The 24,624-nt window shown below is 53.6% G+C and overlaps 1 protein-coding gene across 4 annotated transcripts in view; it reads left to right on the forward strand.

Annotated features, from left to right (window-relative positions):
- Positions 1 to 436: 436 nt before the first annotated feature.
- ELFN1 (extracellular leucine rich repeat and fibronectin type III domain containing 1) overlaps positions 437 to 24,624 on the forward strand; it is a 108,716-nt gene continuing 84,528 nt past the window's right edge. For 3 of the 4 annotated variants that reach the window (XM_075436388.1, XM_075436389.1, XM_075436386.1), the window contains exons 1-2: positions 3,334 to 3,469; positions 22,870 to 22,982. The gene's annotated coding sequence lies outside the window, so the exon portion shown is untranslated. Of the gene's footprint in view, positions 474 to 3,333; positions 3,470 to 22,869; positions 22,983 to 24,624 lie in introns of those variants that run through there. The other variant, XM_075436387.1, reaches the window with a different exon arrangement.

Below are 24,624 nucleotides of genomic sequence, written 5' to 3' on the forward strand. Positions count from 1 at the left end.
GCAGAGACACGGACACAGCCCCCCGCCGCACCCCGGTGCCAGCCCGGCTCTTACCGCTCCGTGCCGTGACAGCGCGGCCAGACCCCGCCGGCTCGCACCGAGCCGAGCCGAGCCGAGCCGAGCCGAGCCGAGCCAGGCTCAGCCCAGCCGAGCCAAGCCGAGCCGAGCCGAGCCAGGCTCAGCCCAGCCGAGCCAAGCCGAGCCGAGCCGAGCCGAGCCAGGCTCAGCCCAGCCGATGCGGTGCGACCGGGGCCGGCGGCACCCCGGGGCCCGGCCGCTGTTCCCGGCGCCGCCGCCCGGGCAGGGCCCCGCGCCCGACGCGGTGAGGAGCTGCAGCCCCGCGCTGCGAGGAGAGCGGCTCCGGCGCGGGGATTTGCTCGGCTCCGGCTGCGCCTCCCGCCCGCCCCCTGCCCCCGGCCCGCCCGCCCGGCTGTCACCGCGCCGCGGGGCGCCGGGGCCCGCCGCCGGAGCAGGTAGGTGCGCCCGCAGCCCCCCGCTGCCCCCCAGCCCCCGCTGCCTGCTCCGTGCCGACAAACTTTCGGCGGCTGGAGCCCGGGTTGGGACTTCGGCCATGGGGGAGGGGGGAGCGGGGAGCCCTCCCCTCTGCGGGCGGGGGTCCCCAGGCGCGGCCGGGCCCGCTCCTGCTCTCCCCAGGGGTGAGGAGGGGTCGGGCCCGGAGCGGCTCCCCCCGGCCTATGTGTCGCGTTCCCCCCCGGTGCATGGGGGTACCCCGTTTCGGGGTCTCCCCCCCCCCGCCTGCGCGATGCATCCCCGGGGCAACCCCTGCGAGCCACCGCTGCAACTGTTGCCTGCGGGAAGCCCCCCCCCGCTCTGGGGAGCCCCCCCCCACCGCTCCGGGAAGCCCCCTCCAGGGGAAGAGCCGGTGCGGAGGGCGGCAGGATCCCCCGGGGGCAGGGGGCTTCTCCCCGCATCCCCTGCCCGCCGCACCCAGAGCTCGGGGGGTGGTGGGGGGGAAGGATTCTCACCCCCCACCCCAAATAACCCCGGGCCTTGGGGGGGTGGGGGGGCTGCGGTACAGCTGCTCCCCGGCTCTGTTCCCCGTGTCCCCCCCCCCCCCCCCCCCCAATCCCTTCTGCATTCCCACGCCGGCGCTCCGGACCTGCCTCCCCACGCGCGCTCCTTCAGCGCCCATTTCTGTCCCCGCGAAACGTGCGGCACATAGGCCTTTAATTACAGATAATTAGCGGAGGGGGGCGTCGGTGGTCGGAGGGATGGGGGGACACCGCATCCACCCGGGGGCCGGGCCCCGCATCCTCGCCCGGTGCGGGAGGGCGGCTGCCGTGGTGGGGCGGCGGGGGGGGGGGGCAGGTGCCTGTCTGCGAGTTTTAGCCGCTTTCGCTTGTTTTCAACATAAAAAAAAAGGCGGGGGGGACACACACGACACACGGCCGGGAGCGTGTTCCCGCCCGGTGGGTGTGTTGCGGGTTTCGTTATAACGAGAGATGTTGCTCTAAAAGTTCCGTCCCGGCTCCCAAATTCAGCCGGAGCCCGCGGGACCGGGGCACCGCGCCCGGGGCTGCCAGAGAATTTCCTTGGTCGCGTTTTGCTGAGGGCTGCCGGGGCTGGCGGCCGGCGGGAGGAGGGGGGCCCCCCCCCGATCCCCAGCGCGGGGCTGGGACGCTCCCCTCCTCCCCTGGGGGGGTCCAGCTGCGTGGACCCCCCGCCCGGCTCCCGCCTCGCATGGGCATGCTCTTGCGCCCGGGGATGCCAGGGCGGTGGGGGGCACCCCCCACCCCAACACCCCCCCCCCCCAGGGCAGGACCCCTCCAAACCCCCGGCGGTCCCCAGCCGCCGGGGATGCGGGAGCGGGGCTGCTCCGCTCCCCCCGTGCCGGCAGCAGCGTCCCGGGGCTGGGGACACGCTGGGTGTCCCGTCCCGTCCCCCCCCCCCCCCCCCCGCACCCCCCTCTCCTCCTCCACCTCTCCGCGAGCAGAAACCCCCGCACCGCCCTTCACCCCTCCCTTCCCCGGGCGAACCGCGATGCTCCCCGCGTCCAAGCTGTGGTTTGCAGCCCCGGGAAAGCCCAGAGGAGGGAGGGGAAGAGGGGGGACGGGACCCCCCCGGTATCAACAGGCTCCCTCGGGGGCAGCGGCAGCCGGGCTCAGCCCGAAGCAGCCCCTCACGCCTTCCCCAGCCGGGGTCTCGCCCCCCCCCTCCCCCCCCCCATCGGCTCCGAGCGCTCCGGGGCCGGTTTTGCCCCGTATTAAATATTTAGAAGTTCTCAGCGGTGAATAAAGCTGCTCGTTCACCGAAATCGGGGGCAACGTTGCGAAGGGGGGTGGGGTGGGGGGGTGGCACCGCCTGTGGAAACGGCACGGCTCAGCGGGGAGCGGGCGGGGCCCTGCGGGGAGCGTTTTTAAGGGGTTTCACCCCGAATTAGCGGGTTTCACTCCGAATTAGCGGTTTGGCTCCGGCAGCGCCCAAACCCAGGCGCTGCTCTTCAGATTTCTGGCAGCGTCTTTCAGGGGAAAAAGCGGATTTTTCCGCCCTGCCTGGCTGGAAGGGATAACCCCGTGCCTGTGAAGAGGGGGCGATGCCGCGGAAGTTTAGCACCTAAAATACCACCCCCCCCCATCACCTCCCGCCGTGCTGCCCGGCACCTCGCAGGGCTTACACCCCCCCGCCTCCCGAGACATCCCCCCTCGGGTTTGCTCCGGCCCTGGGGGGTGCGGGCAGCGGGGTGCTGTCGGTGGAAGGGGGGGGGAGCGTGTCCCCAGCCCCCCCCCGAAGTGCAGCGGGAGGGCAGGCAGCGCCGGGACCCCCGCCCTGAGACAGGGGTGAACTTCGCCCGGTGACCCGGAGGAGCGAGCGGCCCCCGGGGACGGAGGCGTCCCGTGTGTGTCCCCCCCCACCCCCCCACCCAGCGGCAGGGAGGGGGGCACCGGCCGGGCTGGAGTCAGCGCTTTTGGGGATGGGGCGGCGGGATGCGGTCCGACCGCGGGTGCGGAGGCAGCTTGGGCGGGTGGGGCGGAAGGACGGACAGGGGTCTGGGGGCGAGCAGAGAAGGGAAAGAGGGGGCGAGGGTCGCCCGGGGGGCGGCCGGAGGGTGCGAGAGGCGGGGGGGGCAGCGCCGAAAGCCCGGGGGGGGGGGACCCGACGCCTCGGTGAGGCCGCCCGACACCGCCTGTATCCACCCCTCCCCGGGGGGGTCGGTGCCGAGCCCACGCCCGCCCCCCCCCGGCGCTGCCCACGCGTGTCCCGGCCCGGCCGCCCCCCGGGCTGGGCCAGCGCCGCTCCGCGACAGCAGAAAGTGGCTGGAAAGGGGCGAGGCGTCAGACGCTCTGCCTCCGGGAGGCAGGGAAAGGCTGAGGGACCGATGGGAAGGCATGAATGAATGAATCTCCATAAAGAGCCCCAAGCAGCAGGGAGAGGGAGACAGGAGGAGGAAGGAGGAGACGAGGAGGAAAAGCCGGAGCAGGGCAGGCAGCAGCAGACGTGATGCCGGCAGGTAAGGAGGTGCCGGTGGCCGCACGGCCCCGTGCTGCCAGGTTGGGGGGCACAGCCCGGGAGGGGGGGGGGAGACACAGGAGCCACCGGGACCCCGCGTGGGTTTGGTTTTATTTTTTTATTTTTTTGGGGGGAGAATGTTTCCCTCCTGCCTCCCTCCAAAATGTGGGATTCCCCTAAATTACACACACACCCGCCCCCCGCCCCCCCGCCGGCTGCGGGGCACCGGGCAGAGCCCCTTCCCCGGGGGGAACCGGCACCGGCGGCCGGACCTGCCCCGCACCGGGCAGCCCCGAGCCGGGCCCACTCCCGCCGTGGCAATGCAACTACCTCGGCCTGGGGTCTGCGTTTTCATCCCCTCCCGGGGGGACCACCCAGCTCCTGCTTTGGGGGGTTGCAATGGGGAGCTCCTCTCCCCCAGGTCTCCGTCCCCCCCCTTTGCTGCTGTGTCCCTGCTGCGGTTGCGTAAGGCAGAGGAGTGAGGAGCCGGCGCTAACGTGGGCCAAAGCATCGGGGTCTCACCCAGGGACCCCCCCGAGCTGCGCCCAGCCCCGTCCGGCTGCTCCCCAGCCCGGGGTGAGCCACCCCGCTGCATTCCCCTCTTTGCCTGGGGGACCGCGCTTGGGGGTCACGCAGGCGGGCAGCTTTGGGGGACAGGTACACACAGACCCCCCCCCCATGCACACCCCCTTCCCTGCGCCCCGCACGAACGCCGCTTCAACGCGTGCGGGACTGGCTGTGCACGCCCGCACGCCGCTTGGCACAGCAGCCTTGCTCCGGCAGATGGGTCCGCTCCGGAGCGCTGCGCGCCTAGAAGCGTTCGCACACGAGCACTCCGCGGCGGGTCACGCCGTGGGCGCTGGGCAGCGGCCTGTGCCCTCCGCCGGCTCCCAGCCCGGGCGGGCGCTGGGGTAGCTGCAGGCCTAGCAGGGCAGCCCTGGCTGGCTGCTCTGCGGCTTTCCCCTCCCTGACCGAGGTGCTCCAAGCAGGGATCAATAATGCCTTTCTGATTGGCTTCAATTCCCAATTCAAAGTAGTCACTGCATTAGGACTTGATTTTTCTCCCCTTTGACTCCCGGCCAGATTAGATTGTGAATTTGGCTGATTTCAAGCAAACTGGGGGAGGGCAGAGTCATACAGCGAGCAAGAGAGAACTGAAATATCCTACAGGATCCCCTGGAGGGGAGAGAAATCAGGTCTAGATAAGAGCTTGTTCTCCCTGTCTGGCTAATGCTTCCCTGTTTGATGATCAGAAAACACAGGATCTAACCTCTCACCAGGACGGCTTCACTATGAAAGGTCAGGCTTCTGGCTTGTTCAAGGTGCAAGGTTTATAATTATGAGCTATGGATTATTTATATTGGTTCTCCCACCATATGCTAAATATAGGATCGAACAAACCATGCAAACAGAAGGACGTGGCCAGTGCTTCGGAGGTTTCCGAGTCGAGCTCTGGATGTAGCGCTGAGGTTGGAGAAGCTGCGACAGGGACAGGACAGGCGGTCCGCAATTTCTTCCGATGGTTATTTACCCCCTGCACGTGCTGGGGACAAGCCAGCAGGTTACATCAGTGAAGCCCCGTGTACCAGAGGGACACAGCAAGCAGCGGCCAGGCGCATCCCAGACGTGCTGGCCCGGGTGGAGCTTCTCTGCCGGCTGCTCGAGGGCTAGGATTTCACACCAGGGAAAGCCACAGCAGCACAGCAACGCCTGCAGCATCCCAGCTGCTGGCACTCGGCTGTGAATTGGTAGTAACTCCAGGTGTAGCAAAAGCCCAGGATTAGGTGGTTTCTCAGCAAAGGGCACTGGGAAGCCCCGTGGAGGAGAGGGACTTAAGAAGGAGCTGCTGGAGGGTAGTGAGTAGTCTCGGGAGGGGAGGATGTGGGGTTGGGGGCTTGATGCGGGTAGGTTGTGCCTTTCTGAGCTGTCTGTGATGGGGATGTGGGGAGGCAGCTGGTGGAGCTATCAGCAAGGCTTTGGGGGCATGGGTGGGTGGTGGAGGGAGGAGGCTGCTGCAGGAGCAGTGAGGGGGGATGAGCTGGGGGGCATGGCCTCGAGCAGTGTTTTGTGTGATCCGGTATGGTTGCTGGAGTTTTTCTTTTTTTTTGTGTGTTATGAACTGAGAGCTTGAGCGAGCCCGATGGCAGCGCGGTACCGGAGCTGAGTGTCTGGGTGAGGTGAGATGGAGGTGTGATGGTCAGCAGCAAAGTGAGCCTGGAGGAGGCTGGTGGGGAGTGGGGCTCAGTGGGAGAGCTATGGAGCCGTGCGTGGCCCCAGACTGTGGGTGAGGAAGGAGGCAGAGCTGTGAAAGCAGTAGGGCTCTGGGGACCCTGAGTGAAGGGGCTGGAGTGGAGACCCTGAGCCTTGGTCCTGTGTCCGCTACACCCTGAGGAGAGCGGTGGCAGGGGCTCGGTGAGGAGGAAGAGCGTGAAAGGAGATGTGAAGTGTAGTTCTGTTGCTGGAGTGATGAATATAGGTATAGCCCCTAGCACAAGGGTTATCTGGATCCTTGAGGCATCCCTGTAATAGAAGCAAATAATAATAAATATCTAAGAAATTAGCTGTGAGGTGAGGGGGACCTGGAGCCTCCATGCACCACAAGGAGCTGGGACAGGAGGGTCTGGAGGAGGTGGCACTGAGGGTACAGGGAGGGTCTCGGCCTGCTGGAGGGATGCAGGAGGAGGCCGGGGAGGTGGGAGTTGGTGTGGTTATGACAGCAGCCTGAGAGAAAGCTGGGTGCATTTAAAAATACCTCAACAAACAAGTAAAAAACCCCCTATCAATCAGGGGAGGCTTACAGTCTGTCGTTTGGGTCTGGCCTCTGTACAGCCTGGCACAGTCCCCCCACGACGTAGGGCTCAAGGTAGAATTGAAGATGACCCAGTGGCTGGAGAACCTTTGATCAGCAGGAGACCCCTCTGCAAACAAAACTGTGGCCAGCTGCTGCGAGGAGCAGAGCATCCCGCATCCCTGCCTGGCGAGCCTGAGCATGTCCTCCCCTCCGGGGATGGGTGGGGAGAAGCGGGTGTCTCGGGCAAGGGTCTGGAGCTGTGACCCCTGTTCCTGCTGGGAGGGGGGGGGTCCTGCCTGACCCAGGGACCAAACCCTCGGCAAGGTGTTCTGTCCAAACCCGCGCATCGTATGCGTTCAGGGCTCTCGGTGAGGGAAGTGGAATGAACACAACCCTCTGAGCTTCCCCCCATCCCTCTCTCATTTGTGTTTAGGGGGAACCGGAGGGGAAAACTTCAAGGTTTGGGTGTTTTCTCCCCCATCTCAGCATTTCTTTAGGAGCTGGACAAGGACAATCTCTGTAGCTTACTCATATTTTTAAATCAGCAGGAATAAGTGTATCGAAATGTATGTGTTTTACTGTATCAGCTGCGATCAGCTTTTAGCTTCATTACAGTAAGTGCAGAGTTTTTTGTGGGCCAAACTCATTCATTGGACTTAATGGAGTTAAACTGCAGGCAGATTTGGCAACTTGTTTGTTTATATCTCTGTAAAATGGACAGGCAGAGATAATAAAATTTTACACTTTTTATGTGGCGTCTTTTAGGAAAAAGTCTTCCAATATGTTTTATAAACAGCATGCATATTTTGCTACAGTATATGCTCTTACCTAAGTACAAGATGCTTTAATGCTGCTGCTTTTTTTGCTTTTCCTAGAGCTATAATTGTGTGTGTGAACTCGGCTTTGCCCGTGTTATTTTCTCAGTCTGCTTTCATTACAAGTGACTTTAGTGGTTTTAAACAATTTCAATGGATTTCTTTCTTTCCTTTTAGTGTATTTGTATCTCTTCCTAGAAACCCAGGTGTAGCAAAAACCATAAGCCTCGCTGCAAAGGGCTTGGGAGGAGGGAGGAATAATGTATGTAAAGCCTCGTGCTAAATACTGAAAGCACTGGTAAACTGTCCCAGCTGCAAATGCAGTATCTTGGGACCTTTAGCAGGTGCAGATAGCTGCCACGAAACCTTGGAGGGACTTTTTTTGCTGAGATGCTGCTTTCCTCTATTTCCAGGGCGTGATGATACCAATTTCTCAACCTATTCTGGGTGAGGCTTAGAACCTGCTTGTGCAGGGCCTTTCTCAGTGTAGCGTGGAGTAAACCGACTCTTGAGGCTGTGGAAAAAATGTATTTCTAAAAGATGGATTTGTTTTTGTTGTTTTTTTTTTTTTTTTAACGAGGCATTTAATGTTTTTTCCTGGCTCTAAACAAATTAAACCCAGATCTGTGGCTACTGGGCAGAGGGAGGGGAAGCAGCTGATGAGCTGAGCTAATTTATCTCACAGTTTTGAATTATCAAATGGTCATCGCTGCCCCATATGGAGCACTTGGGTGTGTGGAACTGAGGAGAGAGCGTATAGATATACAAGATAAATGCAAAACAATGGTGGATGACAAGGACAGAAACAAACTTGGAGATTCTGGTGACATTAAAATAAATTGCCGGTGGTGAGGCGTGAGATATACGTGATGTCCAAGGAACCCTATAATGTGTTTGTATCTCAGCTCAGGATTTGCTGGGGTTTCTAAATAATGCATTAATTCAATTACACATTCTTAATTAGTGTTTGCTCAAATTGCAGCAACCTCATTAATTTATTTGTACTGCATCTTGTTTTTATTTTGCTGGTGTGGTGGGTTTGCTTTTTTGACTCTGTCCCCTCTCGGCTTTGGAGGACTTGCAACACCCAGCTGTGATGCTCACACCACGAGCTGCAGCTTCTTTGGTAATACCAGTCTTCCATATTATGAATATCTCTATGCTCGCAGGCTGCACAGCACTGACCTGACCCTGTAATTGGAGAAAGGGAGAAAAATAGCCCAGATGTGAAGTGGCTCCTTTCAAATGCTGAGCAGCATCCGTTCTTAGTAGAGCAGGGTAACTGGCAGCCTGCTGGAGCAGGATCGGGCTGTTTGGGCCCCCCCAGGCAGGGAGTTCTTGTGTGCTTTTAATTGTGGTGTGGTTTTTTTTTTTTCTTTTTTTTCTCCCTGGAAACTCATGGTAGTTGCAGGGACGGATGCTCCTGTCCCTCTGTGGTCTCCGGGATGGATGCAAGCACACAGGGCTGCTCCGCTCCGCTGCTGGCACCCGGAGCTGCTGAGGGATGGGGAGGCACACAGGGTGCTGTGTGTCATCCAGTGGGGCTCCTGTCTGTCTGCTTCTGCACGGGGTGAGCTGAGGGATAACGCCTTCAGCGCTGTGCCTGTTGTCGCTTTGTCCTGAGGGAGGACGTGCTCTTGGGAGCTGCTCTCCGGTGTTTGTTCTTCAGCCCCTCCTGGAAGGGAAAGCTGGGCTGGGGGCACACGTGCAGGGAGGATGCTGGCGGCCAGGGCTCTGGCTTTCTGCGTAACCCAGGTTTGGGATTAGCACTTACCTTAAATAAACCAGCTAATACATTTATTGCAAATATAGGGTGATAAATAACAGAGCAGGGAGGCTAATGCGAGCTAAGACTGCTCCCTCCAAGCCGTGCCTCCCAGGAACAGATGAACACTCGTCTCAAGTTTGCAGTGAGCAGGTTGGGCTTTCCTACCCACTGTCCTGCTTCTTCCTTTTAATTCTTGTTTCTGTTTTTTCTTCTCATCCCCACCTGCTGCCCACACTCTCCTCTTGCTCAGAGGCGAGCGGTGCAGCCTCGAAAGCCCCATTTATCACTGCCTGCTAGCGAGGCACCAGCAGCCACCGCCGCTCCGTTGATTGACTGTGGCGGTGAGTGAATTTAAAATCATTATGCTCCTGAGACAGCTTTTAAATATGACGAGATGAAAATCAAATCTGTAAGAAGTCTTGTGAAAGGGGTGTCTCCAGCCAGGGAATCCCACGTGGCCCTGGGTGCCGTCGGGGTCTGGGGGAGACCCCACCACCCTGGACCTTGTGGGTGTCCCTGTGTGAGCCTGGACCACTCCGTGCTGGTGAGATGGGAGTGGGCAGGCAGCTGTCAGCAGAGAATTAAGTAGAAATGTTTCACTGTTGAAAAGACTGTTGTGTAAAGCCATCCATCTGCTGTCTATCTAATGCTTTGCATGAATTAATGAGCTGATTGATTGGGAAAACCTTGAAACAGCCAGGTGAGGCAGATGATTGTTGTCCTCGTGTTACAGGTGGAGGGGAACTTGGAGGCACAGAGGTTAAGACTAAGGTTTTCAAGTTTAGTGGGTTTTTTTTGTTTGTTTGGATATTTTTTGCCGTTAGTGGATGCTATGGTTAAGACACTTGTCTGTGTCTTGTTTTACTGATTGATTGATCTGATTTTTGGATGCTTTTTGGCTTCAAGAGTAGCTGTGATGTTTGTAACCGACAGCCTCTTCTCTTTCTACTGGAAAAGACAAACTCTCACCACTTCTCATACCATGGGCTGTTTAACACACCTTCCTCTCACCCCGCAGCCTTTACCAGGCAAGGCTTTCTGTAGGCATCCCCCTATTCCTCAGAGTAACTCTCCTGGCCACCTGCGGCTTGCAGAGCGTCTGGCAGCCGACGGCTGGATGCACAGAGCATCCCTCTCCTCTCCTCTACGCTACGATAAGCGCAGCTTTTCGAGAACGGTGCATTGAGCAAATGTCACTTCACAGTCCCAAAATCTATCAAAAGAAATGACAGTGGCTGTAAGCATTAATCATCCAGTATCATCAAAATAAAGTTGTTGCAATAGAGCATTGTCAAAGGATAAACGTCTCGACTTCAGCTCAGTGCTGGTGCCGTTAATGCTGCTGGTTCACCAAGGTATTGTAGCAGGAGATGGTAATTGCATGGCCCAAGTGGTCATCTTGTAACATTATTAATTAACTCTTCCCTCTCCAGGCTGGGCAGTTGGTCACAGATCAGAAACAAAATGTCTGGGACAGCTGAGGAGTTGTAGTTTCTTTTCTTCACTTTGCTGAGAAATTTGTGCCTGGCCCCGCTTGAGTTAAAGCGGGGGGGGTGTGGAGCAGCACTGAAGGGGCATTTCCCACCCACCCTGCTGAGCTCTTGTTGCGAACAGAGTAAAGTTGTTAAAAATCATTGCCTTTTTTTGTGTTGCTCTAAAGAAGTACTGAATATCTGATCTGGAGTATAAAAATGCCTACTTCTGCTTTACTCCTGCCCCAGGCTGTGGCTTGGAAACAAGCCCTGTAACCCTGGTGCTGATTCTGCCCCTGCTCAGGGCGCAGCAGGGACGAACGCTGCGGGCAGACATGGTGAGGGCGACCGGCAGGGTGTCCATCGGGGCTGGCAGGGCGAGGGATGCGAGCACCTGTGTCACCGAACCGATTAACGCCCGGGGATGGAGGGAGGCACTGCAGCAACATCGCTTCCAGCTGCCTGCTCCTGGGAAGGCGGCGCTGAGCAGTGAATTGCACGGTCTGGCGTGTGGCCCAAGGGGATAGGGAGCTGCTGGAAGCGGCTTTCTGTTTAAAATCCAGGAGTTCAAACCGATCTCTGGTGTTTTATGGCACCATTGAACTTTTATACTCTCTGGGTTTGAGCCTCTGTCCCTAGAGGCTGTGGGAACCTGGTGCGTGCTAGCAAAAGGCTCCTTGCAAACTGCACCGCAGAGCTGGATGCCGAGGTGGGCATGGGGTTGAGCCCAGCTCCACTGTGCTGTTGGGACTGGAACTGTGGGGCGTGGACAGGCCGGGCTGGGTGTGTGGCAGGGGATGGACACCCAGCTGAGCCCATCCTGGGTTGCTCACTTAGCCTGGCTCCTGTTTACCTTGTCTGGGGAAATGTGCGGGCAGAGAAAGAATGCAGCTGCTTCTCCAGAACATCTACCATGGAGGAGTAAAATGAAAACTATCATAAATCAAAATGTTTCAACAGCTGTCCCAATTCACAAAGGAGCAGAAATCAGGCTCTGGATTTTGTGTAACTGCTTCATCTTTAAAGAGAGAAGGAGAAATAAGTCTGTGGGATGTGATTCTTAAAGCTCCCCAAGAAATGCTCACCAAGTGAACACCATTATCCCGTTGAAGCTTGCCACCATGTTTGCTGTGTGGGTCAGGTAGCTAATCTGGAGCTTCACCAGTGGTTTTGCAGAAAAGTCCTCTGCTGCATTAAAATCCTTTCTAGTTGTGAACTCAGTTGTACTTTTTCTAAATGCCACATAGGCATTAAGAAAAAGCCCCAAACATTCTGTGTAGCTTTTCTCCTCTCGATGAAGAATTACTGGTTCCTGTTTTGATCCTCTGCCCCCCTTTCCAGTCCCTATCTTACTACCAAAACAGCCACAAAACAGCATCATGTTGCATAGCCCTTAGGACAGGGCACCCTCTCTTGTGCTGGAACCCATACTTGTGATGGTGAACAGAGTAATGCACTTTTCATTTTAATTGGGCTGGGCTGGGAAAGAAGTGCATTTCACTTATTGATCTTGCTTTTCTGCCCGTATGTTTTGAAATGCTGTTGTCTTTATTTTCAGCAGGCAAAATCTGAAGTATTGTTGCAAATCCTGACCTCCTTTTGTGGTTTAGGCTATAAGCAGCTCCTCAGAGCCAGGGTTTGTGGGGTTCGTCTGCAAACCCAAAGCATGTGAAGAGCCAGCCACGGGGACCAGGTGGGATAATATCCTTTGAAGCTGGTCAGGTTTTCTGTGACCATCTGAGAGCCCCTCATAGCTGTAAGAGGAGTCGTGCCTGGAGAGCTGGCAGCTGCATTCAGTGGGTAAACCTGGAGGTGAAGTGACATGCCCAGGGTTACGCGGGGTGTAGGTGCTAGAGCCTGTGCTAGAACCAGGTCCTCTCACACCTGCTTCTGCTCTAACCACGAGATTTATTTCCTTTCTTTGTCCTTAGTTTTGCAGCGCAAGGAAATTTTTGCTTAATTTTAAACATTCTCCTAAATCTTGGTGATGGCAGATTGACGTAAGCATGTGCTGGATCAGGGCCTGTTCTCTTATGCATATGGATGCGTACACAGCTGTAAGCGTTTTCCATCTTTAGGCTTCTGCAGTCCAAGGGAGAGATCTTTCTTCCCTGCCTGTGGATGTGTCCTCTCCCCACTTGCACTGTGGGCAGCTGTGTTGGGTCCCCTGGCCTCCAGGGTCAGAACGTAGGGGTGAATTTGGGTAGAATTACTGATTGCTTTGATCATTTGTTGTCCATCAAGTTTGCTAATGAAGCCGGTGCGTGTGTACAACCTCCTGGGACACTTGGGAGCTGGGCATGGCAGTGGGGTGAAAGCCCTGAGTTTTGTGGTAGGATCTCCTCTGGACCATATGAGCTGGAAAACTCCTCTCAGCCTAATGTTTTTGGAGGTTTTGGGTTATGTCAGCAGAGAATTAAGTGTTGCTTATGTATTGTCTTCCAGAGCTTGCCCTGGGTCTTGCTTTTACTGGTGTCACCAGCTGCTAAAATGCGGCTGCTGTCTTGGGAGTGAGAGCAGCAGCTCCCCAAAAGAGCGATGCGAACAGGTTGGGGTGGGTGGCAAGGCAGGTGGTGCTCATCCCCACCAGGCAAATGCAGGTGGGAAAGTCCAGGCTTCATATCCCTCTTGATACACGCTGTCCCTGCAGCCATGCCATAGCCCAGATGCTTGCTTAAGAGAGAGCGAAAGGTGCTTCCTCATCGCTGTGCAGCATCTGAGCTCTCCTAGAGGTCTCCGTCCATTTACCAGCGTGGACTGTGCTCCTGAAGCTCTGAGATCATGTTGGATGACAGCCTGGTGAAACTCAGGTGGAAGATTTAAAAAAAACAAAAAAACCAACACAGTGGGGAAATCAAGTCAGCCCCAGTCAGTTTATAGCAATTTCATCTTATTTAAATTAAAAGGGATACTAATGTAGAAACCATTTAAATATTTCATCTGTGGAAGAGCCCTGAACAAGCTTGTGCTATGTGCACGTGGGTAACGAGCGAGTGGCTGTGATGGGCGAGCGGGGATGGCAGCAGGGACGGCAGTGGGGACACAGCCCTGCTCAGGTCCATGCTCATATGGGGGGAAGTGGCTGTGCCCCTCTCTGGCCCTGGGCTGGCCAGAGGGTTTTGGTTGAAGTGTTTTATTTAAACAGGGGATTCATTTTACTTTCTAGTCAGTGAAAATTATTAGTGTCTTAACAGGCTGGGTCTGACTGTCTGGAGACGAGGGCCGCCTCCTGCTCCTCTGTGCTTTCTGCCTGCTGGGTGCCTGGTGACTCTGGAGGATGCTCGGAAGATCCCCAAATCAGAGCTGTGTCTGCCCAGCCTTGTGGAGAGTCGTGAGATCACTGGTGTAACTGGGAGGAGAATTTGTCCTTCTGGCTTTAAAAACAGCTGTCTTTTCTTTAACAGCATTTTCCTTGGGGCAGCCCAGGAGCTCGCGGGAGTGTGTAGCCCAGTAGAGGTGCCGCTGAGCGGGAAGCGATGCCAGGGTGCCTCAGTTAATCCCATTTCTAAAACACACTTGTTTCTAAAATGGAACCAAAACAAACAAAACTCTGTGGGTTTCTTCTTCGTCCCAAAATATTTAATTTTCCTGGCTTTCTGTAGCCAGGTTGAAGATGTTTCCTCTGTGGAAAATGCTCTCTGATATTGCTAAATAGAATTCTGTAATCTCCAGCAGTTGAAGTGTTTAGTTAGGGTCTGAGGGTGTTTTCTTTTTATCCTGACTCCGTCCGTCCTTAGCAAAGTGCGGGGTTTCTAGTGATGAGCGATTTAGGGCTTATCGCTGGGAAGTGCCGTGAATGCCAGACCTGCGCTTACACGGGGAGAGAAATGCACGAATTTTTCCACATCAGTAGGAGCTGAAGATTTCGCTAAAGGTGTTTCCAGCTGCAGGTAGTGAGATATGGCTCTGCCAGAGAGCTCCAAAGAGTCAGAAACCTGTGTAGAAAATTTAAATTTGTGTTTCGTGCCTCAGAAAGCCGTCTATAAGGACGGATGCAGATGCTGGCCAGCTCTCAGCCATGCAACAGGTAACTCGGGCTCCCTGACAGTGAGAGGTTGCTGAAGCACAGACACCGTGGCTGTCTTTAGTCTGACTTTGGAGATGTTCATTAGGGAGCCCTGGACTGGATGCCGGCTGGGTTGTCTTGAGAGCTGCAGCACAGCCAGGTACGCATGGGGTGCGTCAGCCCCTGGGATCGGTGCTGTCCCTGTGAGTGCCTCTCTGCTGGGTCAACCGCTTCTGTCTCAATTTTTATGTGTAAAAGCTCCGTTAAGGGTTGTCATGGCCTGGGTTGCGGACTGAGTTGAGGCAGACTGACTGCAGCCAGGCAGGGGCGGTCAGGACGGAGTTACCTTCCCAATTACAGCCTCTGGCGATACGTGCTGAGGGGAAAGGAAAAGCAATAAGTAAATCAGGCCTCTGTTTGTCCTGAAGGTCTGTCTGTTAGCTGATGAGGCAGACGGCTGAACTTCTTATTCAATAATACTGCCTAGCACTTTTGTAGAGTTATAGGTAGTAACCTGGTTAAACCCAAGCTCTGTATTGACAAGGGGTTGAAAAACGCACCTCCTTCTGCTGGTGATTTGATTTCAGCACGGAGGCTGTGCTGGGTATTCTGGTAACGAGGGCAGGTCTGTGCCTTGGAGAGCTCTGCGGAGCAAACCCACCCTGGGAGAGAGCATCACCTCGGCCAGGCTCAGCCCTCCAGTGCTTGGGCCCCGTGAGCACGGGGCTGAGCACTGCCTGTGCTCGCCCAACTGTGGGCATCGGTCACGGCAGATGTCTGCTGCGACCCCTCAGCGTGGCAGTGCCCTGTTTGCGGGGTCCCTGGCACCCAGCTTCGCCTGTCACCATGTGCTCCCCATGCAGCATCGTGTCTGCTAGCTCGCCGGTCTGACCTCCGCCTTGCCCCCCTCCTCACACCCCAGGGAGCTGCCTTGTGGTTTTGGTGCCCGGCACGTAGCTCGTGTCTATTTGTAAGACAATACTTCAGCATTACTTAGTGAAAACACAGGCAGCATTGTACAGCCGGTAGCAACATTGATTGAAGTGATATTTAATCCAAGGAAAATACATGATACATAGTCTAGGATTCCTCGCTTATCCATCATATAATGCAGTTCATGGGGGATTAAATGTCCCTCCTGTAAAGTTGTTTGAGATCAGTGTTGTTATTTGTTTTGCAAATGATCCCGACAGGCATGCTGAGTGCTATTGATTACCAATGGTTCTTTAAAAATTACTATTATACTGCAAATTATGAACCTTGGGGATATCCAGTTATATGATAATGGAAAGGCATTGGTGTGTAATGACACATGCATCATAATAAATTTGCTCTTCCTATATAATGGAGATTGAAAGGGACATGATTTATGACTGATAGCATTAGCTGCCTGCTATGGTACGTCCAAGGTAACATGATGGAATTGTCTGGTGGTTCATTGTGGCAAGGAGTACTAATGATTAGGAAAGCAATTTAGAAAAAAAAAAATTAAGAAAAAAGCCCGTATTCTGAGCAAAATCTCTTCTATCTTCCTGTTAAAATATGTAAACCACTTTTCTAATTCATAAATAGCTAAAATCCCTCCATCGCGCTCTCATGCTCCGCTCCAGGAGCATCCACAAAGCACTGCACAGATGAAAACCGATGCTGCCAGTCCTAGAGGAGCGCCCGGGTTTTCTCAGAAAGCCTTTGCAGAGCTCCTGGCCATGGCTGTGATGAAAGTGCAAATGAGAGCCCTGAATCAGCTGGGAATTTCAATGTGTTCATGCCCTTGAAGCCAATAGAGGACGCTCCTGTTGAGTTGTGCGCTCCCATTCCTGATGATGAGTGTGTGATAACGCAACCGCTTCTCTTCCAGGTTCTCCTGGTGTTTCCCAGCTCCATAGCTGAGGACTGAACACCTGATGCATTTGAGAGGAGCCAAAGGGCTGCTTTGGGCTATGGTGACTTGAGCGGTGTCACAGGAACATTCCCTGCCATGGGGATAGTGCTGGGTGCTGCGACCTTGCTCTGGCCACACGCTCTGGGCAGTTGAGGGGTGCTTTTTGTTGCCTCTCCACCATGGGATGGCACGGAGGGCTGGTAGGGAGGATTCAGCGCCAGGTCTGCGATGGGTGATGGGTGCAGGAAGGTGTGTGGTTGCGAAGGTTAAATCGGATGCTTTTTACCATGGCCGTTCTGTGCTCTTGGCATCCTGCTGCAAATACCAAATGACGGCAATGCAAATCAGCCTTTTCCTCATCACGCTGCCGATCTGCAGTGGAGCCCACAGACAGCGGATGCCTGGGTCTGTGCTTCTGTATTATCATGCTCAGCAGCAGCTGAGCATGGAGAAATACATGTCCAGGAGCCAGTGCCAGCAGAAGCCTGTGTAAATCAAAAGGAAGGGAAAAACAGTTTCTATTCTTCCTCTGGCACCTTCTCAGCGTCTTTTGTCATGAAGTCGTGTATCGCACCGAGTCACAAGGCTGCCAATGTGGAGAAATACTCATGCTCTCCCTGCAGTGCCCATGGGCAGGAGACCTCTTCTACAGATACTGATTTATTTTTACCCTCTGTTCATTTGTTTTGCTGTGCTGCAGTAGGGAGGCTTGCACAGTAATTTCATTAAAGAGACTTAGCAGTTGATAACGTGGCACTTTGGATGAGGGAAGAGGGAGGTGTGTGCTTGTTTAGGTATTATTCTGTGAGCTGTATGATATCTCCTAAAGATCCAGCACCAGCCTGCCATGAGTCCTGCTAGCTCATTTGGGAATGGGATGGAGGAAGGTTGAAATAGCAAACGGGATCTTGGAGCCCACACGCTCTAGTGGTTGGTGGAGGCTGGGTGCATCCCTGACCACAAGCAGGACTGTGCTGTTACCCACCTTATGCAGAAGAATTATTCTGCTGCTTGAAGCGGAAATAGCTCCCTGGGACAAGGCTGCCAGGTTGTGTCTTGCCAGTCTGGCTCCTCGGAGGAGGCTGAGGACGGCAGAACACCTTCCTCCCAGAGCAATGGGGCTCAAGGGCTCCTTGAGACAGCACTGTGGATGTGATTTGCAGTGTAAACACCAGCACAGAATAAAATTCTCCCCCCTTGTGAGAATGTTATCAGTGGAAATGCTGCCCATTGACTTGCAATAAAGTAATTATTTATTGTGTTGTTTTCTCAGCCCAGGTCCTCTGCGGGTCACCATGTGCTCTACCCCATCTCGTGAGCTCTTCGTGACTGCGCTGTGATTCAGGAGTAATCGAGAGCTGTGGAGATGCTGTTTGTCATTAGGGAAGGGCCATGCGCAGATGGGGCTTTGGTTTTGCAATAAAAACTAAATCCCAGGGTTTTGTCAATGCTTCAGATATGAGGTTCTCCACTTATAGCGACAGAGAGCTTTTCAGAGGAATTGCAGTTTCAAGGCTGGGGAGGAGGGTGAATCTAGGAGAGGAGATCTCAAGGTGGGACTCAGAAATGCTGGCACAAGGCACCTTTGGGTGTCCGCAGTCCAATTTCCCCCTTGAAGCAGGACTTTTGCCAGTGGTGTATCAGGCTGGTGTTGACTTTGTCTAGGCAAGTCTTCAAACACCTCCCAGGATGGATGTAGATGATGGGTTGGCTGCTCAGGTCCCTGCCTCCCTGGGGAAGCAGATGTATTTGGTGGTACAGGTCATGGGTTTCATCCTGTGACTACGTGGACCCAACACAAGATACTCTGGCGCTTCAGAAAGGCAGGGGAGGACCCAGGCTGGAGAATTTTTAGGAGATGGTAGGAAAGGCTGTCTCTGGCTGTTTATTCATCTGCTTTATCACACCCAGCTGAAGCTGGGTCAATGTATAGAACTGGACAGGAGATGCCCTTATCAGGAGCGTGCTTGACTTCTGCAGATATGAGCACAGATGTGAAAATGCTGGGTAACAAGGGTTTTCCCACCCTTACCTTTGTAGGTGACTTAACCTGATGGCTCTGATCCAAACCCTCCCAGGAGAGAGACTTCTCTTCCAAGAACTCTTTGAATAGCAAACACTTCACAGCGACCCAGGGGAGACTGGAGTGGGAGGAAAAGAGCCCTTGTCTGTCTCACTGGGTTGGATGGACCTAAAAGTAGCAGGTATGAATGCTGCTGGCACTGTCATTACCTTAATGCTTTGTGTCGCAGCTGTAGTGGGATATTGTTACACGTATGGATTCTGGGAGGTCTTTTGATCCAACATTGAATCGCATTTTATGATAAAAATCAATGTAAAATGGTTATGACTGGAGCTGGGTCTTTCCGCCCAGTAACTGGCTGCAGAAGTAAGTCACCAAGTCAGTTTGCACAGCAGCAAAGCAATGTGTAATTCAGGAGGGATCTCTGAGTGTGAGTGACATAGGGGACACAGGGGCTGCACAGCTGTCACTGTTGTGCAAGGCAAGTTGGTTGGGGTGGAGGTGGGAAGTCTTCTCTGTCCCCCTGAACGCTCTAGGCAGAACCTGACTACCCTTAGAGGGACCAGCATTGCTGGTGTTGCGCGAGCCACGGATGAGGGCAGGATTTGCTTCTCTTTGGTAGGATTTATCTGGAAAATGTGGATTCACAAGCATTTCTAGGGTACCTGCCATGACCACTCCCCACCCTGAACCATTTCCAGTCCTTACACAAGTGCTTGCGTGTGTGTTAAGCAACATCTTCCTGCCCGATGGCATCCCCTTGCTGGGGGCGAGTGAGATGGGCAAAGGGGGCCTCAGGGTCAGTATGGCGGTGAGTTAGAGAAGCTTGTAAGAGGTTGGATCCTAGCTTAGGAAAACTTCCTCGCTTTTTTGTGTTAGTGTTGACTTTCAGTTTGTTATTTTCCTTGCTGTCATAATGGAAGTCCAAGTGCTACACAACTGCAGCGATCCTGACATTGGAAAGGAGCAGCCAGCATGCACCGTTTCTCTGGAAAAAAGGATCCATCCAAATGGTTCCTTTATGTCATGCTCTAATTTTGCCACTGTTGTTTTATTTTTGGTTTTGGCTTCTTTTTTTCAATGTATTCTTAAAACTTCCCTTTCAGGGCTTAACAGCTTAACCATTTCAAAATCATGCCAAGCGGAAATATAGCATACGATTTTCTCGCTCAACATTGTGCTGATCGCTCAAATGTATTCCGGATTTGTAGAAAAGCTGCAAAAAAATGGGATGAAAGAGGGTGAGAATTAGCACTTGGATGAGGAGCCAGGTCCTTGCACGCTTAGGAAAGATCTGAGTAAGAAAACAAAGTGCTCCTTGCCACCTTCTTGCTCTGCAGCATCTCGTGCTGGCATGGCTTGCGGTAGTATTGGTGGGCAGGAAGGTGGGTAGATGTGTACCAAAGCACAGATCTTAGTCCTGAGGCTGGTACAGTCTTTAAACGTGGGTCTTGGTCCTGGTTGTTGGTCCCTGATATCTGAATTATGCTCCAGGTTCTGCTGCTGGACTCCTCTCTGGGTTTCAGCAGCTCACTCAGTCTCTTGGGCCTCCATCTCTTTTCCATAGGAAAGGGATTATAGTACCAAAAATAGCCTGTTTTCCAAGGAAGGGGCTCTTTGTGACTGTAAAACACCTCTTTCTCCCTGTTCCTCTAAGTGAAATACAAAGGAGATGTGATTCACCATCAATGCTGATGTGCCAGAGACAGCAGGAAAACGTTACTGCTGGCATGTGATTCTGTGATGCTTTGCAGTTGCCTATGTGCCCTGCTGACACCCTGAATTTCTGCTGGGGTTGGTGGCTGCCTGCTTCGCTTGTCCTGCTGAGATGCTGGAGGATTCAGGATAGAAATGGCCTTGCTCCCATTTCCCCCGGTGCTGCTGGAGCACCTCTGATGGGAGCAGATGCTGCTTTTGGGAGGCGAGATGAGTGTTACCTGGTCACAGGGACAATCCTGTCCCATGAGAACTCAGAGTTGAAGGGTCTGTTGTTTGGTACATGCTCCTATGAGACTGTAGAGAGCTGCATTTTTGTGGGGAGGAAGAGGGCAAGGAACACTTCTGGAAATGCAGACTTGTCCTTCGAGCTAAAATTGATGATTGCCATCTAATGACACAGGTCACTGTGCAAACCTGGGCTCTCGGGGTGATGATATGGCTGCAGACTCGGACACAAGAAGACAACTTGGTGTTACAGAGCTGGGAGGTTGTTGTGAGTCCTTCTTTCCAAAGGGAGTGATTTTTCTGCCATTTCTGGCTTTTTATGGTCGTTCACATGAGAACACCTTTGAGATTCCTCACTAGTTGCAGAAAATGCCCATGGCCCTGAGCTGCGGAGCTGGGCTGTGGATCACAGCAGCCTTGTTAAAGATGCTGAGCTGGAATTTGCTCTTTTATTATAGCTCTCAGGCTTGCAGAGAGAAGTGAGGGACAGCTGATGATTATTAGTAGCTTTAAAATTAATAATGCTCTTTATTACATTTAATCTTTCATTAATAATAAATATAATACACGCTCTGTTGTGTCTAGACCAAGAAATGCTCAAGTTCCAACAGTGCTATAGCTTGAGCAGCTGGGAGCTCGATGTTGGCGTGAGCAAGGGGTTTCCCAAATCAGGCCAGTTTGGTAGAGGATGTGGGGAAGGGCTCAGTTTGACTTCCACAGCTCTCGTCTGTGTAAATCCTGGTGCAGGGGACAGGCCAGACCCTTGCCCTGCCAGTGCTGTGTGCCTTTGACGCAGCTCCAAGTCCCTGCTTGCATCACTAAGACCAAGAGATGAACGTGGCCCCGTGATTTATTTGTAATATTCCTAGGGGGAAGGGGAGGGCACGTGAAGGTCTCTGGGCTGCAGGCAGAGGTGAAGAGCATGGCATGGATAGAAGACACAGAGTGATGGTGCAAATTGTGGATGTGCAGTGAGGAGAGCGGGTGGGCACATTCGCTGCTTCGGAAACCTCTGGATAATTTGGGTGCAGGAGAAGGGAGGAGGGGGCAATTCCTCAATTTGTCTCCTCACCTCTCCCAAGTAAATCCCTGCTGGCTGATCAGGTGGGGACATGCAGAACAGCTTGGCTTGATGCTTCAGTGGATGGTCTCCAGCTAGTGCGGTAGTCTGCATGGAGCTGGGGAGCATTAAGGAAGCTGGGGGCCAAAACATCTTGCCCTGATCTTCAAGGAACAGTAATGAAAAGCACTTTCTGGTAGTGCTTGTATTGTAGGAAATTCCCCCTTCCCTTTTGATTAATAACCGTCGGGGGAAGATACTTTCCAAAGACTGTCTAAAACTGAAGAAATCAGTTGCAGTCATGTTGTTGGAGGGTGTCCGGCTCCACTTGAGTTGTTTTTCCACTATTTGGGTAAATAAGTTAAGACAAGAAGGGCCACTGAGATAGCTGGCAGTGAGATGAATCCCCTGGGAGATCGGGGCAATGTTGGTTATTGCTGGGGAGCTGCCTGTTCATGAGGGGTCAGTCTTGCAGTTATGTAGAGAGAAGGGAAACAAACGGTCTCTGTTTTAGCACCGGATTCATTGCAAGGAGGTATGCCAAGGATCATTAGTGCCACCGTCATCATAATCTTTTGCTTGGATTAGTTTTTTCAATTTTTCTTATTTCAAGGCAAAAATAATGGCTAGTTCTCATTAGATCAGATACAGAAAAAATAATAGCAGTATCACAAAGATTGAGGTCTGCAAGATTAAATTTGAAAGGGAGAATAAATGATAGCTTTGGCCCTGCTGGCTGTTACACCAGCCGTACGGGTAAACGACTCTATATGCAGATATGCAGGGCAAAAATAAAAGGGATGCTTAGGAAGAGATGGCAAGAAAAATAGGAACTAATCAGCAGATTCAACCACTGTAATAATCCAGTAAACATGGAAAATTGCATTATATTAGCTCCTCTGCTTCTCATTGTATATATTAGCCACAAAGTCATCGATAGGCAATTCGCTGTAAAGATGCGGCGCTGCAGATACCGGAGCTCCCCCCTCCCGGGGGAAGGCGTTTGCGATGCTAAAGGGGAAAGTTCTCTTTCGAACCGCATAAAGAAAGAAGTGGCTCAAGTCAAGCTGGAGAAATGCTTGCAACTCTCAGAGTTAAAAATTTGCTCTTGGGAAAAGCACGGCTGGTCTGTTTGTCCCCGGGGCCCAGGCAGCGGCAGCTGTACATGCTGAGGCACGGCTTCATTGCAGTCCTGGGACGTTTCCCCGGTGCGGGAGAAATTGGTCTGCTGCAGATTTTTTTTTTGTTTTTTAATATATATATATATATTTATTTTTTTTTTTTAACTAGTGAACTTGATTTCCATTTTGTTTGGTTTCTCCCAGGGAATGACAAGTAGCCACTGCAGCCTTTTCCCTCGAGTTCAAGTAAAACCAGCATGTAACATTATTTGCAAATTAGCTTCATCCCTCTGGGTCCCAGTTAAAGTGGGAACTACTCAGTCCGGAGTCCCTCTCAAGATATCCGTTTAAGCCATGTAATGATTCTGACTGTCTCATGCATAAGCTTTGAACCCCAAACATGGTCAATATAGGAAAAACTATTAGAAAAAGAGAAAGTCATGAAAGTGCAAAGCTGGAAGAGAAGCAACCTTACACTTCACAGTAAAATCCGTTTTCTTTGCACTTTTCTATTAACAGCTCCAACTACGATCAGCGCATAAATCTACCTGCAACACAGGATGCTGGAAAATCACCGAGAGACAGCAACGTCTTCCCCGCTGCTTGGCGAGAAAGGAAGGATGCACCTTCAGGTATGGACTGGTATATATGGTTTTATCCTCTGTTCCCCATTTGCGTTGCACTAAACCTGCTTGTTGCATTGACTAGAGGGGGGCAACTAGGTGTTGGCAAGAGGGAAACTTCCAAAGTGATTCTCTAAACTCATCTCAAGGCACAGATGAGCTGTCTGCCTGGGACTCGCTCGGCACCCAAGCAGCCCTGGGCTCTGCAGGCTCTACCTGCTCTGCCTGGCTGGGCAGAGGTGGGTAATGGTGACGTTTCGTCCTGCATTTGCTGTTGGTCTTTACCTGCCTGTGTGGAAGCGTATTGTCCAACTCCTCGGGACGGTAACAGCGTCAGAGCCGCGGTGGGTGCTCCTGCAGCCCGGGGTTGGGCAGCTCTGCTCCCACAGCAGCACTGGGAAGCGGAACACAGGCTCGGCAGTTACCTGCTCCCCAGGTCAAGCCGAACATCGCATGTGAAACCGCTGCTTCCTGAGCACCAGAGCGGCTGCTTAGGGATTGTGTGGAGGGCTGAGCAGGATGAAGCTGCGTTGGCTGCTACTGAGCAGCCTTTTTGGTATAGGAACAGAGCTAGGCACTCCTGCTGGGCTTTCTTAATCTAGCCTCACAGAATCACAGAATGTTCAGGGTTGGAAGGGACCTCTGTGGGTCACCCAGCCCAACCCCCTGCCGAAGCAGGGTCACCCAGAGCAGGATGCACAGCACCTTGTCCAGGTGGGTCTTGAATATCTCCAGAGAAGGAGACTCCACAACCTCCTTGGGCAGCCTGGGCCAGGGCTCCGTCACCCTCAGAGTGAAATGAGGGTGCACTTCAATCCATGCACTTTGAACAGGAGCCTTGTTTTAGGGCTGTGCCAAGCACTTGAATCTCCCAACAAGCTGTTCTTCAGCCCGTAAGGGCCAGCAACAACATAAAAAGCCAGTTCTGCTTTGCTTTGAAGAGGGCGGGGATTGCTCCCCCTGAGTAGGGGAGGATGGAAACCTGCCATGTTGCAGGTTCGGGTTTCTCATTTTTCTGGGTGGATTAGTTGCTTGTCTTGTCTCCTGAGCAAGTGCTTTGAGGCAATAACATGAATTAGCCTATCTGTTGTCTTGGTGTTTATAAATGTATGTCCAATGGAACTTGCTGCTTTCAGTAAAGCCTTTTCTTTTCATAGCATCTGTCACTCCAGTTTGCATTTCCCCATCCCTGCGCTTGTGTTTGCTCCCTTCAGCGACCGTTTGGGACTTGCAGTGGGCGCATTGCTCTTGCTAGGGCTGGTTTCACCTGGGGCCTCATAGGAGATGGCTGTGTGTGAGCGTTGGGGTCCCCAGCGTGTAATGTGGGCTGCAGAGGAAGCTCGTGGTGGGACCTGGTGTCCTGACATCTGTGTTGGAGCATGGCCATGCCGGTGGGTAAACGGAGCGGAGTGAGGTGTGCTGGGGATCGTAAAGGAGCTGCAGATTTTGTTGCTTGAGGAGGTCTTTGTTTCATGGATGTGTTGGCCAGGACTGAGGTTGCCTCGTCTGTGGGAAATACTGGATATTTTAGAGAAGCAGCTTAGATCGAGTTGTGACCGCTGAGGGCTCTTGGAGTGGTGTGGGGTGCTGTGTGGATCTGGTTTAGTTATGCAGGTACTTTTATACATATTTTCCAAAGAAAAAGATGAGG

Source organism: Opisthocomus hoazin, chromosome 15 (assembly GCF_030867145.1).
Source record: "Opisthocomus hoazin isolate bOpiHoa1 chromosome 15, bOpiHoa1.hap1, whole genome shotgun sequence".
NCBI lineage: Eukaryota > Metazoa > Chordata > Aves > Opisthocomiformes > Opisthocomidae > Opisthocomus > Opisthocomus hoazin.